Raw genomic sequence first — 11486 nt, forward strand, 5'->3', positions numbered from 1 at the left:
ATAAGCTCTCTATTAAAGTTTCTCTATATGCGCTTCCTTTATATAGAGAACTATACTGCAAATGCTTCTCATAATGGCAGATAATTTTAACATCTTTTGAGCACTTTATATCAAAACAATTACGAACAGATATTTTTTTTGTAACTTTTAATATTGTTTCGGAACTTACTCCACTAAGTCTATGAAATCAACGGGTTCACCTATAGTGGGTGTATGGTGTAAAACAGTAAGCAGGCCTCAATAGCAAATATCAACGTTTATTAACACGGATACATAGTCAACAAATACACAGCCGAGACGTACACACGCAATACACAAGTAGTAAGCAGTAGTAAACAATAACCACAGCACACAAAGCGGCTAGACAGAAAACTCAGTAGGAGGAGGAAATCTACGTAGCTACTCTCTACGGTCTCTTCAAACGCCTGCAATTCTCCACTGTCTCTTTGCTTTAGTTGTATTCAACAGCCGACTCACTACTATATGGCTGGCTACTCCACACACGAGTCGATGCTACTTCCATAATAAACTCCGATTCGGCTAATAGCTCAATTCACCAATCAGTCGAGCTCCACTTAACGCTTGCACTTCGTTGGACTGATCCAACTAATGCGCCGTTGACTCTCTATACCAAATACACGACTATCTTCGACTTGGACTGTCGGCCTTTTATAGTTTCCGGAGCACGGCCGAGAAGGTACTCGAACAATCAAGCAATCTCAACTCCTATTGGCTCTATCGCCAAGATTCTCGAAGATTCCAATATCAACCCTTTTTTATCATTCCTTATCCTCAAACCCGGGAGTCACTGATCCGGTATCCAATAGAGCTGATCGTAAAACGGTCGTTCTTACGATGGAAGCAACATTACAGATCCGTAACAATATAAATGCAGGAACATCAAGCAAATAAATCAAGATAGGATATAGCTCGCCATACAGTATATGTCCGTTGTATCATTTTATTCCGTGAATATTTCTTGAATCCTAAGAATATTCGATTGGTTTCTTTTTGCTTAAGACTTTTAAACGGCACAGAAGTTTAAAAAAAAAAAAAAAAACATTGCCCAGTCAATCCATCCCCTATACAAAACGTTAATTCCTTGAGGATGAATTTGCCGGGAGAAATCTGAAAATTTTCCTATTTTATAATGATAGTAGAGGACATGTCCACATTGTTTCACAATCTATAACAAAAATGATTAACGTACTTGTTACAAATGAAATTTATCCCCTGGAGAAAAACCTGTTCTTAGGCGTAAAGATATAGCCGAAAAGAGTTAGCGTTCCAACTTCGTATACTTCTTGAAAAAAACTTCGTTTTCCTAGAGTAAACTGTCTATCTAAATACATGATTTGGGAGCAATCTCGCAGATTCTGAAACAAAGCCATGTAATCAGAATTTAAAGAAACATGTTAAATTTCTTTTCCTTTATGAAAAATGTTTTGTACAATGAATATCACACTTATTTTTTAGTGATAATTGCTTTTCGAAAATAAATTAGTTAACTTTGAATTTGAGCTAACCTCCGATATTAAAATATCAATAATTAATAAATGAATTAGTAACAGTCTTTAAATCAGAGAATAAACATTTTTGAAAATTGAAATCTTTCATTTTTGAATATAAGTTTTGAGAGGTATCATAGCAGCACACGATGGATCAGGGAAAGAATTCGATTACTTTATGACCAATTATCAATTCACTACTCTCTTGTAATTTCACACATTTCCTTTTTTTTTAATTTTCCACATATTTATTTCACTATTCTTCTTCCAAATATCCTAAACAGTTTAGAAAATAGAAACTTTCAACATTATTGATATCACTTTGGTGTAAAAAAAGACGCTTCTTGTTCTGAATATTTTCATCGGTTTATATCCTTTATAGTTTATATGTGATTATCACGTTTCGCATCAATATGTGTGCTGTTATCAACACACGGTCAAAATTACTTGTAAAAATTATGAATTATTTATATTTGCAGTAATAAATGAATTTATTTTTCTTCGCGAATTTTGAAATTTCTATTAAACGATGCAATTACTCTTTAGGATAATGCAAGAAGTGTGAGATTCTCAAAAGTATCAGTTTGATCTCATGCACCGTAATCGATAGAAAGTTTTGCCATAAGATAATATAATCTGAAAATTATAATGATATTTTGAAAAATGGTATATGTTAGACAAACAATATTAAAAATAATAGATATACGTACCTACTCCATCTCAAAATATTTGTAGACTATGAAAGAAGATCAAAATACGCAGTTTTAACATGGTTTTCAACTAAATATAGTAATGACTCTAAAGAACTAAAAAAAAAAAAAAATTAATAACAAACAATTTGAACAAACATAAAAGGAACAAATACATTAAATAAATGTAATAATAAGAATGAATTAGTAATCTAGATATTGAACTTCAGAATTTGCTGATGAATTCAAAAGATTTGGTGACCTAAAATCGATGTAAATGTCCATTTTTGAACTTTGAATCTATAATTATTTCCAAGCTTCTGTCTAAATTCTCCAAACATTTCAAAATCATAGGGCAAATATTTAACACATTTCCACGAGTCATGCCCCCTCCAACTATTTATGTTTTAACTGGTGAGTCATATAATTTTTCCGTCATGAAGTAAAGCTCAACACTTTCTGAAAAGTTTACAGTTTACTCATTATTTGTAATTTTCATTATTTCACAAACAGATTTGTGTTAATTTCTATCTTCCTAGCTTGGACCATTTCTGAAAACAAAACTAGATTTCTCAAAGCTGACAAAATTTATTGCATTTATCAATTTTGATAGAGTTGGAAATTAAATAAGTTGATAGCAAGGCACTCTATTTTATTATGAATGCCAAAAGAAGGAGGGCACATAAAACAAAAACACCAAATTATAGTGTTTAAAAGAGCTGTCTAGTTCGTAAATGAAACGCAAATTAATAACACTATGGATGTTAAAAGAATATTTTAACTTCAACAAGGTAAAATTCACAACTGCTTTTTACAATACAGTTTTGCTATACATACAAACACACACACAAAGTTGTTCTTAAAAAATTTGCATAGAGGCTTCTAAACCTGGTTTTACTAAATTCATTTTGAAAAGAATTTTTTGATAAAATATTTTTTATTTCCAAAACTAATTTAGATATCAAAAATTTAATACTAATTTTACAAAGTTAATAATGAGGATTCTTCAAAAAAATTAGGAGAGAATTATGGAAACCTGAATAAGAAGAAGCATTTTTATAAAATGGATGACTTTTTAAAAAAGTTAAAAATTTTTAAACTTTAAATTTCTGAACATGAAAAGTCTTTTAAAAATCTTTACGCATAGTTTGCATCCAATCGCAGCAAAACAAAGCAAATTTTGTCTAAATTGTTGAAAAAAAATATTTTTGAATGCTGCATCCTCTTCAACTGATAATGAAAAATATGAAATATAAAAAGGCATTTCACACCAGAACCAAGATTTCCGATTAATAAATCATACTCTTATGTATAGCAATTAAAGATATTTCTATTTTGTGCCAAATATGTATTTGAATAAATATTTTCGATTGACTGAAAGCAAAAGTTAAACCAGAAAGAAAATAAAATATGGGGGGGGGGGTGAGGGAGCCATAGCAGTGAAAACACTGTATATAAGAAATGCTAATCCTCCATTTTTCGTACGCATACAATTTTGTATGAGAAGTTAAATAAACTAAAGAGGTAAACAAGGGCTTCTTTAACTTTCTTCAATCAATAGCAACCGCATGTGGGTTGTAAAACTGTTCTATGACATCTAATAAGAGAGATTTTTTTATTATTATTTAAGATAGAATTTATTTATAAATAAGAAAATAGAATAATTAAATACTAATTTAAGGTTACGAAAATAACACCAGAAAATTTTTATAAGTTGTTTTAATTCAAGAAATTTCTGCATTACTTTTGCTAACTAAAACATCACAGAAGCATTCTTTATTTATTGATGCCTTGAAACAAATTGGTACGACAAACTCAGATGAATGATAGTAAGCATCAAAAGGAATAAAAATTATTATAGAACATGTTACTACAATACTTTTTCTTCCTTCCTTTTCCGGCATAAAATCGCCAAAATCCATGAAAATCATCAAAATTATTCAACTAAGGTGTGATGGCGAAAATGGAAAAAAGCATGATGGAAAGTGCAAAAGCAATTATTTGACATATAGGTTATAACAAAGCTAATACAGAGTACAATGCCAGAAAAGGAAGGATAAAAAAATTAAAAAAAAAAAAAAATGATTCCAGGAATTGTTTAAAGATTGCGGCCACGGACATTTTTGCACAGTCGACCGAAATAGTAAGTACAAACTTTGAAATTTAAGGTATAAAAATTTGTATTTGAAATGTTATTATTTATATTGTTATTGTATTGTTTATATATTTTTTTGTTGTCAGCAAAGATATTCGTTATGGTTCTTGAATTTGACATCCTTCTTTTAAAATCTTGGGATATATTTTATAGCAGACATTATAGTTTTAAGGAAATGACCAAGTTGATTGTTTATACTTTTTTTTTCTTCCCTTGATTTATAAAATTACTCTGAGATATAATTTGCTAACATAATAATAAATGTATATTTGCACACTGATAAAAATTGGTGAAAACATTTTTTATGATTGAATCTCATTAAAAATATTGCTTGTACGCAATACTATTTAAGATAATTCCAATCATTACAGTCACCAGAAATTTTTCTACCATTGCTTTTATTATGTAAAAATTATTCTTTTGTTAATGTTCCAAACTCAGTGACAAGTTTCTTCTACCTAAGCGCTTACTGAACACAGAATGTAATTGCATTGTACAGGAATAAATAAATGTTAAAAATGACTTGCTTTCTTTAAAGAAGGGAGCAACTTCATCACAATGACATATGTTCCTGGAAAATGTATAAATTTCCTATGACTTTTTTCTGACCTCATCTTTCTTTTGGAAGGGGGGGGGGAGTTACAGTTTTCATACAGATATATTTAGGCATTATTCAAACTGCTCAAGCCATTTAACTCCAAATTCTGATTCTAAAAATTATTTGCAGTATAAGTACATAAACTACACCTATAAGCACTTACAAACAATAAGCTTTAGACAACTGAAAATATTTTAATAAAAGCCACTGATCTTTTCAGAGATTTTATATATAAATTTTTAATCTAATTAAAATAGTTAACATGACTGATGAATGATTTTCACATGTATATTTTTACACATATTAATCAAAAATAAATAATTCTACTGTCAATCAAATGTAACTGCAGTATAAAATTATAGAAGCATAAAAATCATTTTCAACTTTAGACCTATTTTGTGCATAATAATAAAGTTGGAACATTCTTAAACTCTGACACAATTTTTTTTATTAATTATATTTTTTAAAAAACACAGCTGCTGTGTTCCTGTATGATGAACAAACTCATTCCTTCTAGCATTTATACACTATCTTCAAATAATTAATATGAATTATTTTGATATGTTTAATTTTATAATAATCAAATTCTTATTAATACTTTAGAAATCTAAATATAAGATTCTTATTAAGCAATATAAGATTCTTTGGTTTATAATTTTTGTTAGTAAATATAAATATTAAAAAAATTAATTAACAATAAATTAACACTTCAATTTCAAAGTATGAAAACTGTATTATTTTAATTCCAATCATAAACATTTACTGATCAAATAAAATTTAAAAGACATGCAGTTGACTGCAATATAGCTTTAGTGACATCTTAATAAAATAAGTGAAATCAGTTTTTCATTTTGATCATGAAAATTACCACTTCATATTGCTATTTTTTCTAACTTTTTTTTTCAATGTAAGCCCACTTAACATTTCCTATAAGATATCACATATATAATTTTCAGTAACTAATCAGTTAATTTAGAGGTTAAAATATCATAATTGTAGAGCTGAATGATACTTTTGTACCTACAGTTTTCATAGTGATACTTTATCAATAATTTTCATTATGACATGAGTCATTCTTATTTTGATTAATTTTTTTAAAAAAAGTAACTTAATTCATAACTTTAAATTACAAGAAAACAAGAGAAAAAAAAATTATCAAATTATATTCAGACAAAAATACACTGTTACCATATGATCAATAAAGTAGTGTAATTGCTTGGTAAACTACAATTTGATAAAAATTTTGATTTAGCACTAATTTAATAAAGTGGTTAAATCAGACTGAATATGGAATATTCCCTGAAGGAACAGATATTGAGATAAAATGTGCATGTATCCAAATTTAAAGTTCTAATATTGATTTAAATAATAAAGGTAATATGAACTAGAAATTAAATAACTAATAATACCATTTTAATAGATTTGAACAAAAATAAATTTATAGTTTGTAATTAAGAAAAATGTGTTTTAAAATGAATGATAAAATTTATTTTTCTTTTATATAGATAGAAGTTTCATACAATAAGCATCTATATTTCCCAATTGCCTAGTTATCAGATCTGATTTAAATGTCCATTCATATTATTTCTTAAAATAGGAGTTTTGCAAATATTATTTAAATGATTAGAGTAGCTCTGAAATAAATATAGCAATTTTTTTATTCAAATTAAAATATATATGTATAATTGGAAAAAAAAAAAATTCAGATCAAAATAACTGTTATATCTAAAGCAGAAAATGTATGCATTTGCCTCACAAAAACTCTTCCTAAGTAATGCACTCTAGCAATATGAAATTTGCACATTTTGGGTCAACTGTGCTAATTTCAATTTAAAAAATTAATCTTTAAAATATTTAGTTAAATAGCAAAATGTTGGCATTTTTTGTCCAGTTTCTCACAATTTTGGAAATAATTAGTGCATAAAAATGATTCATATACCATCTGAAAGAAGAAATATTTTTTTTTATGATATCAGTTTAATTACTGTACAGCCAGTGACATGAAATGGGATAGATAAACACCTTCATGGGTTGATAAATACTTTTTAGATATTTACTCGAAGTTTCAGTGATGCAATGTAAAAAATATATATATATATATTAACCATCTCAATCTTAGGCCAAAACTTATAAAAATTAGAAATATATTATATGAGGCTTATAAAACTTTTAAATTAAAATTTTGACCAAATTATTAAAATTATTTATCAGGATACAGAATAAAATATTCTACAACTTAAATGCGATGATAGAATAATTTACTTTACTTTTCTGATTTTAAGAAATGGCCCTTACAAAAGAATAACAATTTTTAATGCCATTTATGTTATATTGAAAAAAACTGTTTGCATTTGGGGACAAATTATAAAGCCAATCATTTGTGTTGAGCAAAATGATCAAAAATTCATCTTTTTAATAGGCAATTTAATAACTTAAAAATTATCTAATTAGAACAATTTCCAAAGGCTTTTATAAAAAGTTCAAGAAAAGGTAATCCATAATAATTTTAAATGAAGGAAAGAATCTGGTATTAGTTCATTTCATCTTGATTCAGAAATTTCAAATTCAATACTGCAAGCCTGCATTTATCAAGTTAGGCAGTAAATAATATTATATGGTATTCATCTGACGACAGATCTTGATCATTACAGGAAAAAAAAAAGGGGGGGGGGGCTTTAGAAAGCTAAATATTGTAGAAAGAATTGGAGAATATGAGTCTACTATTATGATGGGAGAATTTGAATGTTATTATAAATGAAGTATTTTTTGTTTCCTTTAAGCACACCTGTTAAATTTATTGTAACTGAAATAACTATCTGCAATTTCATTTAGTTTTACAGTTAAAAAAAAATTTAAAATCCAAAAAAGCTAAGCTCATGTTTATGCCATATAATTGGAAGTTCCATCAATGAAATTCAAAGACAAAATAAAAGAAACAAAAACTTGTTAAATAAAAGAGGAAAATTTCATACAAGAAAGCCACGAACAAAAAAAAAAATACAAATGTTTACAAATGAGAAACAAAAAGCATAGAAACAAATTCTTAGGGCAATTCATCTGCGAATTCCAACGCTGATTCAGTTTAATGTTTAAACCATAACTTAAAATTTCAAAAAAAAAAAAAAAAAACCTATAAACAATTGCATTTTTTTTTAAATTTTAGTTCCCACTATTGACTTATTAATTTTAATATGGACATCAACACTTTTTAATTAAAATTATTGTTAAAAAAATTGACAAATACATCGTTATTCAATGCATTTAAAATGAGTTGGCATGTAAATCAGGTATTTTATACAAAAAGTATATGTAGTATTGTTTGCTTTTCCTGTTTCAACTTAATTTTTTTTTTAAATTTAAAAGCTATAAAAGGTTTATATGCTACTAATTTTCCTTTTCATTACATTCAATATATATATATATGTAACAGTATCAAATTGCATATCAAAATAGGTTTAACTGATAACAATTACCTAGTTATTGTACACCATTATATACACTTTTCTCTTTAATTCATTTTTAAAAATAGGTAATGTATTTTAAACAATATATGAAATATATGTTGTTGTAATTAAATTCAAATATCTATTGTTGTGATCAAATAATTCTATTGTTTGATCACATTCTTCATTCATATGTCATGCATCTGTTAAAGTTGTGATAAAAACTTGGCTTTCTTTGGATATTAACAGAAAGGCAGATTTTTTTTAAGTGCTCATTCAAAAACTTGTTTCTTAATATCTGAGTAAAAATAGTTTCTAAAACTTTATTTTTCTTTGAATCGTTACATCAAAACAAAATACTGCAACTTTGCATTAATCTCTTATCATACATAGGGTAATAAAATGAATATGTTATAACTGTATAAAAGAATCTGGCAAATGAAAACTGCGAATTAATTTAATGGATAAAAGTTATAAAAAAAGATGAAAAATAATTCAAATAACTTACGTCTTACATATAAATCAATGTATTTACGAGAAAAGTAATGTTTTATAAGTTACATTTTTAATTCAAAATTAGTATTATATATATGCAATTAATTATTTTTCCAGCAGACTTTTCATATAAATAATATCATATAAAATCTTATTAATATCTAACACCACGTTCAGCTTAATAACACGTCTTTTATATCAATAATATCCACTTTTTAATTTCAAATAAATGTATGTAGCATTTAAACTGTAACAACACAGCGCGGGAATTTTACATTGAGATCACGTGGACTAAAAAAATCTTACGTTTTCCAAGACTAGAAAATCCCTATGCTTTCCTCCTATGAGCAAAATTTTGGTACTCACCAAACCTGTTGAATTATCAATCGACCATTGTTATTCGTAAACGTAAGTTGTGCGTCATTTATTACGAAGAGTTAAGTCAGCTTTTCAGCCGTTTTCGCCCGGGAGCTGCTGTCAGCAATTGCTGCTCCTGCAGTTGTTTTGACTCTGGAAATGATGGGCATGGTATGTGTGTATGTGAACTAAATGAAATGAAACCTGCCCTGATCAGACAGTCTCACCATTCAATTCGCTTTCTCTTTGGGAAAGTCTTAATTATATTTAGATAGGAATTTAAAAGTTTGAGAACTTTTTGAAAATAGTAGGATTGCTTGCATTCTACTTTATCTTTTTATTATAGCATTTATAGAATTCATTACTACTTATTGAAATTCATATTACATCGTTGGAAGTCTTATTAAATCTGAAAAATATATGCACATCTAATATTCAATAACTCAGAATTTTATACTTCTATCCATGAAAGAGCCACAATGTCATTTATTTGATTGCTGCTGAGGTGACTGTTGATATTTTTCATTAAAATTTTACACTTTGATGGTCGTGGAACTAAATATATAATAAAATATTTCTATCTCAGTTGGTCCTTATGGATTTGACTTGAGAAATTTCTGACATATTTTGAATATTTAACAGCGTCAGTAAATTAAATTTTGCTTCAAATGTTAAAGAGAGTAGCTTATATTAAATGCTCTTCCTTCTTTTTCTTTTAAAGCCCAAATACTGTGTATAAAATCTTTCTTGGAGAATAATTTTTGGAATGCTATATTTGATATTTTATCATTTTGTGTATGTTTGCATTAAATGTAGATAAGGGTGAAATTCAAATAAAGATAATCAGATTTTCCTTTTTCTCATGTTTGCTGCAATGTTTAAAAATGGTGACATTAAACCCTCCAGAATGCGTTCTAGAGGTTTTGAAGAATTCTTCATTATTACTCATATTATTTACTTTTTTCAATCAATTGAATTTGGGTGACTAAATATGTACTTATTGATTACATTGTGGTACAAAAGAGTAGTGATATAATTTTTTTCCTTGTAAATAAAATTTATAGCTGTATCACTGGCCATTACTGCAAGATGATTTTGATGAATTAGGGATGGGAAAGAATAGAAAAATAGATGTATTTTTTTTCTGTTTGATATTTAAGTGAAAGGCAAGACATTGTTACCACAAGAATAATTAATCATTTAGAAATGAAGATACTTTTATTTAATTGTTCATTTTCTATTGTTATATCCGATGCAACAAAAATAAAAGGTAGAATTAGATGTAGAGCACCTTTAATTTTATGATCCTATGGCTTTTGTTAAAAAAGTTTTTTAATAGTAGTTGCAAGATGCATATTTAAATTGCATTTATAATGTGAATAGTATTGCTTCATGATTCTACCATTTTCTGATTCTGAGCAATTAAAAGATCTGCATAAAGAGTAATCTGCTCAAGATTACTTTTTATTTATAAAATAGATCTGTACTAAAAAAAAAAATGCCTACAGTTCTTTGCTTATAATTAGTATCATTGCATTACTTTTTCTGTGATAGAGTAAGCATTGCTTTTCTAGTGTATTTCTATTTTTGTAACCTTTTTTTTTTCCATCAGCATGATAATTACAAATTTGACTTTAGTTTTGGATAAATATAAAAAAAAAAATATTCCTTGTGAATGAAAAATCGATGTGTATTTTAAACCTTTAAAGGGCCATTTTTTTTCTAGCATAGTATATTAAAATATTGCAGGATTTAGATTGGCTTTAGAAAAGTGAATCATTTAGCCTATTAGATAAATTTAATTTGATTAATTAATAAATTTGTGTAATTAATAATTAAATAACAAATCAAGAGACACTATTTTATGTAAGATAAGGAACTGAAGTATCTAAGTTTCTATCTTACTGAAAATTTTGTCAGAATTTATGCCAAATTACATAACTTCATACAAAGATTGATGAATTTTTTGGGAAGCATACGTCCTATGTCCTTAGAAAGGGTAATATAATCCCTTTATTCTTAATATACATGTTTAATAAATCTGTTTTTAACTTTTGAATTTAGTAATAAAAAATGTTAACTCATAAAACATTTCTTACTGATGAATCAAAAAGAAACTTTTTTTATATATTACTACTCTTTTTTTATTATGATGCTTTGCTTTCCAGTGTTGAATCTGACCAATGCATCATTTCCACATTTCCTGCTAGATAGTGATCGTTATAAAATTTGTTTAATAGC

General features: G+C 27.1%; 1 long non-coding RNA gene across 2 annotated transcripts; it reads right to left on the reverse strand.

The window, feature by feature from the left end:
- Positions 1 to 241: 241 nt before the first annotated feature.
- LOC129961077 (uncharacterized) lies at positions 242 to 9351 on the reverse strand. Of its 2 annotated transcripts, none has more exons than XR_008783757.1 (3): positions 9255 to 9351; positions 2219 to 2314; positions 242 to 1376 (listed from the first exon to the last, which is right to left on the reverse strand). It is a non-coding gene; the product is annotated as an uncharacterized LOC129961077 (long non-coding RNA). The 2 variants fall into 2 exon arrangements; XR_008783758.1 differs by having other exon boundaries at positions 9195 to 9284.
- Positions 9352 to 11486: the final 2135 nt, after the last annotated feature.

Source organism: Argiope bruennichi, chromosome X2 (genome assembly GCF_947563725.1).
Source record: "Argiope bruennichi chromosome X2, qqArgBrue1.1, whole genome shotgun sequence".
Taxonomy (NCBI): domain Eukaryota; kingdom Metazoa; phylum Arthropoda; class Arachnida; order Araneae; family Araneidae; genus Argiope; species Argiope bruennichi.